We start from the raw sequence: 8,265 nt of genomic DNA on the forward strand, positions 1-8,265 counted from the left end.
TTGAAATGTTTTGTTTGATTAGTAAATGGACCCCGGTGAGAAAGAACCCTAGCGGATGACGTGAGGCGTAGCGGCTGCTCCTGCACAAGGGACGCCGCCTGTTGAACCTCAGTCATCTGCGAATAATCAGGTGAGGGGCAAACAAGCCTTCTTTACCATGATGAATGAGTGGGTCGCGCAATATGCCCGAACCAACCCGCTGTCCAACAATCCCAAATTTGAATAATCCACCCCAAGAGCCTGTAATGCCATCAGTCGCTGATCCTGTGAGGCTGAGTAAGCCACCTGTAGACTTGATTAGGAAGCGTGGGGCCGAGGAGTTCAAGGCCATAGTAACTGATGATGCCGAAAGGGCCGAGTTCTGGCTTGATAACACCATTCGGGTGTTCGATGAATTGTCATGCACACCCGACGAATGTCTAAAATGTGCTGTATCTTTGTTGCGAGACTCAGCCTACTATTGGTGGAGGACCTTGATTTCCATAGTCCCGAACAGCGAGTAACTTGGGACTTCTTTCAAACGGAATTCCGAAGAAATTTATTAGCCAACGGTTCATTGATCAGAAGCGTAAGGAGTTCTTGGAACTCAAGCAAGGCCGTATGACTGTATCTGAATACGAACATGAATTCGTAAGACTCAGTAGGTATGCCGGGAGTGTGTAGCTGATGAGGTTGCTATGTGCAAAAGATTCGAGGAAGGATTGAATGAAGATTTAAAGCTACTAATGGGTATTTTGGAAATAAAAGAATTCGTAACACTAGTCGAACGAGCCTGCAAGGCGGAAGAACTTGGAAAGGAGAAGAGGAAGGCTGAATTTGAAGCTAGAGATTATCGTAAAAGATCGACGGGTAAAGCTCCGTTCTCAGCTGTAAAGAAGTTCAGGGAGGACATTAATAAGTCGAGGGGCGACTGCGGAATTTCCATCAGGGCAAGACCATCGATGGGCTCCCGAGCTACTTCGGTAGCTAGTGTGGCAATAATCGTCACGAGAAACCTGAATGTCCCAATGTGGAAGACGACACCTAGGGAATGTTGGGGCAAGTCTACTAGCAGGGCCTGTTACGGATGCGGTTCGAAGGACCACTTCATTAGAGATTGCACGGAGCTGGATGAGAAGAATAAGATTCAAGGTGCAAGACCTAGTGGAGTGACATCTAGAGGTAGACCACCGAGAATTTAGGAGGCAGGGGTGGTAGTCAGAGGGGGGCCTCTGATACGGCCGATCGAGCGAGAACCGTACTCCTGCTAGAGCATATGCCATTCGCGCACGAGAGGAGGCATCCTCCCCCGACGTCATCACTGGTACCTTCACTCTCTTTGATACTAATGTGATTGCATTGATTGACCCTGGTTCTACTCATTCATATGTATGCGAAACCTTAGCAACCAGTAAGACTCTACCTGTTGAGTCTACTGAGCTCGTAATTCGAGTATCAAACCCGTTGGGTCAATGCGTAGTTGTTGATAAAGTGTGTAAGAGATGCCCTCTAATAATCCGAGAATCCTGTTTTCCGGCCGATTTGATGCTTTTGCCGTTCGACGAGTTTGATGTTATTCTTGGTTTGGATTGGTTAACCGCGCATGATGCGGTTGTGAATTGCAAAAGCAAGACTATCGATTTGAGGTGCGCAAATAACGAAATAATCCGAGTTGAGTCTGCGGACTTAAGGGGGTTGCCAGCTGTAATATCAGTAATGTTGGCCCAGAAATATGTAAGGAAAGGGTGCGAAGCGTACCTCGCGTATGTACTTGATGACAAGGAGTTAGAAAAGAAACCCGAATCGGTGCCGGTGGTTTGTGAATACCCGGATGTTTTTCCTGAAGAGTTACCGGGTTTGCCACCTGTTCGGGAGGTAGAGTTTGGTATTGAGCTTGTACCTGGAACTACGCCAATTTCGATCGCTCTGTATCGTATGGCACTAACCGAGTTAAAAGAGTTGAAAGCTCAGTTGCAAGAATTGACGGATAGAGGTTTCGCTCGACCGAGTTTCTCACCTTGGGGTGCACCAGTATTGTTCGTGAAAAAAAGGACGGAACCATGAGGTTGTGCATTGACTATCGTCAACTGAATAAAGTGACGATAAAGAATAAGTATCCGTTACCGCGTATTGATGATCTGTTCGATCAATTAAAGGGAGCATCGGTGTTTTCAAAGATAGATTTGAGATCGGGTTATTATCAGTTGCGGATTCGAGATTCGGACGTACCCAAAACTGCTTTCAGAACGAGGTACGGTCACTACGAGTTCTTAGTGATGCCGTTCGGGCTCACTAATGCCCCTGCGGTGTTTATGGATTTGATGAATCGGATCTTCAGGCCGTATTTGGATCGGTTTGTAGTTGTGTTTATTGATGACATCTTGGTCTATTCAAGAGATGATACCGAACATGCTGAGCATCTGAGGCAAGTGTTGCAAATTTTGCGGGATAAGCAGTTATATCTAAGTTCAGTAAGTGTGAGTTCTGGTTAAGAGAGGTTAGCTTCTTGGGTCATGTGGTATCCGCATCGGGTATTCGAGTTGACCCGAGCAAAATTTCAGCCATACTTAACTGGAAGCCTCCGAGAAATGTTACCGAAGTCCGGAGCTTTCTAGGGCTCGCCGGTTATTACCGACGATTTGTCAAAGGTTTCTCGATGATAGCCACACCAATGACGAAGCTACTTCAAAAGGATGTTAAGTTCGAATGGACGGAGAAATGTCAGAAAAGCTTCGATCAACTGAAAACTCATTTGACTGAAGCTCCAATTTTGGTGCAACCCGAATCGGGTAAAGAGTTTGTCATTTATAGTGACGCATCCCTACTTGGGTTGGGTTGCGTATTGATGCAAGAAGGTCGAGTTGTGGCCTATGTGTCGAGACAATTGAAGCCACACGAGAGAAATTATCCGACCCATGATCTCGAACTAGCCGCCATTGTGTTTGCATTGAAAATATGGCGACATTATTTGTTTGGTGAGAAGTGCCATGTGTTTTCGGATCACAAAAGTCTCAAATATTTGATGACTCAACGAGACTTGAATCTGCGACAAAGACGTTGGCTTGAGTTGTTGAAAGATTACGAGCTTGTCATTGATTACCACCCGGGAAAGGCTAATGTGGTTGCGGACGCCTTAAGCCGGAAATCACTGTTTGCTTTGCGAGTGATGAATGTACACTTGTCTGTTCTACCTGACAATGTGTTAGTAGCTGAATTAAAAGCCAAACCATTATTGACTCATCAAATTCGTGAAGCTCAGAAAGTCGATGAGGAATTGGTTGCAAAACGAGCTGAGTGTGTTCCGAACAAGGAATCGGAGTTTCAGATTGATGATGATGGTTGTTTGAGGTTTAGAAGTCGTTTGTGTGTTCCAAGGAATTCGGAACTCATTCCGATGATTCTGAACGAAGCCCATTGTAGCCGAATGTCAATTCACCCGGGGAGCACGAAAATGTACAACGACTTGAAACGTCGGTTTTGGTGGCGTGGTATGAAACGAGACATCTCCGACTTTGTTTCGAGATGTTTAATATGTCAACAAGTGAAAGCGGAACATCAAGTGCCTTCAGGGTTACTTCAGCCGATCATGATACCCGAGTGGAAATGGGACCGAGTCACAATGGACTTTGTGTCTGGACTGCCATTGTCCGCAAGTAAGAAGGATGCGATTTGGGTTGTTGTTGATAGGCTGACTAAGTCGGCTCACTTTATCCCCGTGCGTACGGATTTTTCATTGGATAAACTAGCCGAATTGTATGTTTCTCAGATTGTGAGATTACATGGAGTACCTATTTCTATCGTGTCGGATAGAGATCCGAGATTCACCTCGCGATTTTGGAAGAAATTGCAAGAAGCTTTGGGTACCAAGCTGCATTTTAGCACCGCTTTTCACCCCCAAACCGATGGTCAATTCGAGCGGATAATTCAGATACTTGAGGATATGTTGAGATGTTGCATCCTCGAGTTCAGTAGTTCATGGGAACGGTATTTACCTTTGATTGAATTCGCTTACAACAATAGTTTTCAATCAAGTATTAAGATGGCACCGTATGAGGCTTTGTACAGTCGTAAATGCCGTACGCCATTGTTTTGGACTGAGCTTGGTGAAAGTAAAATTTTCGGAGTTGATTTGATTAAAGATGCCGAACAAAAAGTAAAGGTAATCCGCAAAAGTCTGAAGGTAGCCACAGATCGTCAAAAATCGTATGCGGATTTAAAACGAAAGGACATTGAATATCAGGTGGGAGATAAAGTGTTTCTTAAAGTGTCACCTTGGAAGAAGGTACTCAGATTTGGCCGTAAAGGCAAGTTGAGCCCGAGATTCATTGGGCCGTACGAAATTTCCGAACGAGTGGGGCCGGTTGCATATAGATTGATTTTGCCCCCTGAACTTGAAAGGATGCACGATGTCTTCCATGTTTCAATGCTTCGACGTTATAGATCCGATCCGTCACATGTGATTAATCCCTCAGAAGTTGAAATTCAATCTGACTTGAGCTATGAAGAAGAACCGATTCGTATCCTAGCTCGTGAAGTGAAAGAGTTGCGAAATAAAAGGGTTCCGTTGGTTAAGGTGTTGTGGCTCAAACACGGGATCGAGGAAGCAACCTGGGAACCCGAGAGCTCGATGAAAGAACGATATCCAAACCTATTTACCGGTAAGATTTTCGAGGACGAAAATTTCTTAAGTGAGGGAGAGTTGTGACAGCCCAAAATTAACCCTAGTCGGGAAGTGGTTTCGGGACCGCTAAACCGAGTCACCGAAAGGTTTGAATGTGATGTTTATTGTCTAGAATATGTAATCATGAATGTGTGAAAATTTCAAGCTTCGATTTAGTCGATTGCATGTGAATTTAGTCAATAGGACTTATATGAGAAAATTTTAAAATGTGATAGGTCAATGCATGAGGACCTATTAGTGCATGTGGAAGAAAAAGGGGACTTGCATGTCAAATTCCCCCTCCCTAATATGTAGTGGCCGGCCATGCTATGGGTGGAAACATGTCACCAACATGTTGTGTTAGTGATGTATGGTAAGGAAAATAAAATAATAAGCATGATAATTAAATAATGAAAGGAAGGGTGATGGAAAAAAAAATAACATGGTCTCACCCCCTTGTTGCCGTGAATTGAAGAAAGAAAAAAAAAGAGTGTTCATTCTTGAACATCCTTGGCCGAATAGAGGAAAGAAAGGAAGGGGAAAAAGCTTGAGAAAATCGGCTATGGTGGTTTGCTAGACTAAGGTATGTTTGATATTATTCTTTGAGATTCATGTATATTTTAAGTTGTAAGTGAAAATCTACCTAGCCATGGTTCAAATTTTGTTAATTGATGGAGATGATATTCGGCCATGAATGTTACATTCTTGGTTGGTATTTTGATGTCTTTGGTGATGAGGTATGAAGATGGTTGATTTTGAGTGTTTAATAAAAAGGATGCATGAATTATTGTTAAATAATGGTCGAATGTAGCATGATTAAATATGTGAATAAATTGAAGTTAAGGAGGTTGTCAATGAAAAATATGAGTTGGATGAGGCTTAAAGAATAAAAATCTAGGTGACTAGAGGTCAAGGACATTCGGTCATAGGCTTGTATGCTAGCAAAATCGGCCAAGTGATTATGTGGTGGAAATTAAGTGTTAAATGGAATGAAAATGATATTATATGGGGGTATGTATAATCGGCCATATGAGTAAATATATAGATGATGTTAAATTTGATTATGTATAATGGGCATTAAGATGTGGAACTTAAGAAATTAGAAGTAAATGAACTTGATAGTATTTAAGAGATAGAGGTGATAGATTAATGTTGCACATTCGGCTATGGTTAGGCATGTTGATGATCTTATCTTGATTTAGATAATTAGGCATAAAAGGGTGGCAAAGGGGATGAAATTGTCGAATGATTAGTTGGGTAACAAGAGAAGCATTCGGCCATCCCTTGAGAGCTTGTGTGATGTTGGGTTTAAAATTAGCAAAGGTAACTTACCTAATGCATGTGCATGGGTGATTAGATTTTGATGATATGGTAGTTGCATGAGGTTATTAGCCGAATATACTAACATACATATACATGTGAAATTGGATTGTAAATATTTGGCAAGGTGGTTAAACTAGTTAAATTATTGATTAAGCTCAAGGAGTTAAAGGAGGTGAATCGAGCAAAGGCAAAGAAAAGGTCATCGAGTAGCCGAGTTGGAACCGTCTTACCCAACACGAGGTAAGTCATTAAGCATGTAGTTGGTATTATTTCAAATGGTCATAATGTTTATGTATTGATGCTGAATGGAATGAATAAATATATATATATGCATGTACGTATGTGATGATGAAATTGTTGAATGAAAAGAAAAGAGGTAAGATGTACTGAGTTGTTGATCTCGGCACTAAACGTGCGGGTATAACCATTTATGACCATGAGATTGGCGCTAAGTGCGCGGGATTAAATTGTACAGCACTAAGTGTGCGATTTGACTATGTTGCACTAAGTGTGCGAAATGAATATGATGCACTAAGTGTGCGAATTGACCATGCGGCACTAAGTGTGCGAGTTTGACTATGTAGCACTAAGTGTGCGATTTGATTACGTAGCACTAAGTGTGCGAGTTGATTATATAGCACTGAGTGTGCGGACTCAATATACATTCGTGAATCATTATGGACACTATGTGTGCGACACTATTGAGTCGATCGCGGACAGCGGATCGGGTAAGTGTCTTGAGTACATGGCTAATAGGTGCTATGCTTATACTTGGTGTTGAGCTCGGTAAGTTTGAACCTATGTGACAAATATACTTGAAGTCACGTACATAAAAATTATCGTAGGATGGGTGAAAGGCCGTTTAGTCGTTTGATTGTAACGAAAATAAATTGATTTATGAAATTGCCTCAATGTCCTATTGATGAGTATATGGAATGTGAATGCATGAATTGATATGAAACTGAATCGATAGGTTGGAGGAATTATGGTATGGTTCGGTATGGACGGAGTAAATTGTCTCGTTCCATTTTGTTTCCTCTTGTGATAATGTTATTGATGGATGGTAGTGCATTGCTTATGACTTACTGAGTTATAAACTCACTCGGTGTTTCCTTGTCACCCATTATAGGTTGCTTGGACTCATCTATTTTTGCGGGGTCAGGCCGTCATCGAAGTCATCACACCGGATAGCAAGTTTTGGTACTTTCTTCTTAGTTGGCTTAGAAGAACATTTTGGCATGTATAAGCTATTACGTTGTGTTTGAACTTTGGCATGTAAACTTTAAGCCATGCGAAAATGGCACGAATGTTCGATTGAGTTGGATCAAGGGTAGGCATGAAATGGACCTAGTTACTTTCGTAACAGATGCTGGCAGCAGCAGTGTCATGAGATTGAAAAATCACTAAAAATAGTAGGAGTGGAATTAATTGATGAATAAATTATGTAATCGAAGCTCGATGAGTCTGTTTTCATGAGGAAGTAACGAAAAGATCATATGGGCAGTATATTAAGAGATAATCAGATTTTTGTGGGACAGGGCCAGAACGGTTTCTGGATTCCCTGCTCCGACTTTGGAAATTCATTATAAATTAACCAGAGATAATTAGGGGTCGTACCATATATGTACAGATTCCTCTCTGAGTCTAGTTTTCATAGAAACAAACGGCATCAGTATTGAAGCCCCGTGCAGGGAGATATCCAAGTCGTAATGGGAAAAGGTCAGTGTAGTCAACCCCTGCAATATGGGAGACTTTGACTAATAAACTGTACTAATTGGCCCGACCAAAAATTCTAGAAAAAAATACATAGATGGGCACATGAGTCTAGTTTCTGGGAAAAATCACGAAACTGATTTTTGAGTTACGAAACTCAAGATATGATTTTTAAAACGACTAGTACACAGATTGGGCAGTGTCTGGAAAATAAATTTTATAAGGGGTTAAAGTCAGTTAACACCTCGTATTCGACTCCGGTGTCGGTTTCGGGTTCGGGGTGTTACATTTGATTGGTATCAGAGCTATGGTTTAGTCGGTTCTAGGACTACCATAGCGCGTATGAGTCTAGCTATACATGCCGAATGTTAATGTTTAAATGTGTGATGACTTCCGACGGTTGAAATGTTTTTGTTTTGATTAGTAAATGGACCCCGGTGAAGAAAGAACCCTAGCGGATGACGTTGAGAGCGTAGCGGCTGCTCCTGCACAAGGGACGCCGCCTGTTGAACCTCAGTCATCTGCGAATAATCAAGGTGAGGGGGCTAAACAAGCCTTCTTTACCATGATGAATGAGTGGGTCGCGCAAT

The sequence above is a fragment of the Gossypium hirsutum genome, chromosome D07 (genome assembly GCF_007990345.1).
Source record: "Gossypium hirsutum isolate 1008001.06 chromosome D07, Gossypium_hirsutum_v2.1, whole genome shotgun sequence".
Taxonomy (NCBI): Eukaryota; Viridiplantae; Streptophyta; class Magnoliopsida; order Malvales; family Malvaceae; genus Gossypium; species Gossypium hirsutum.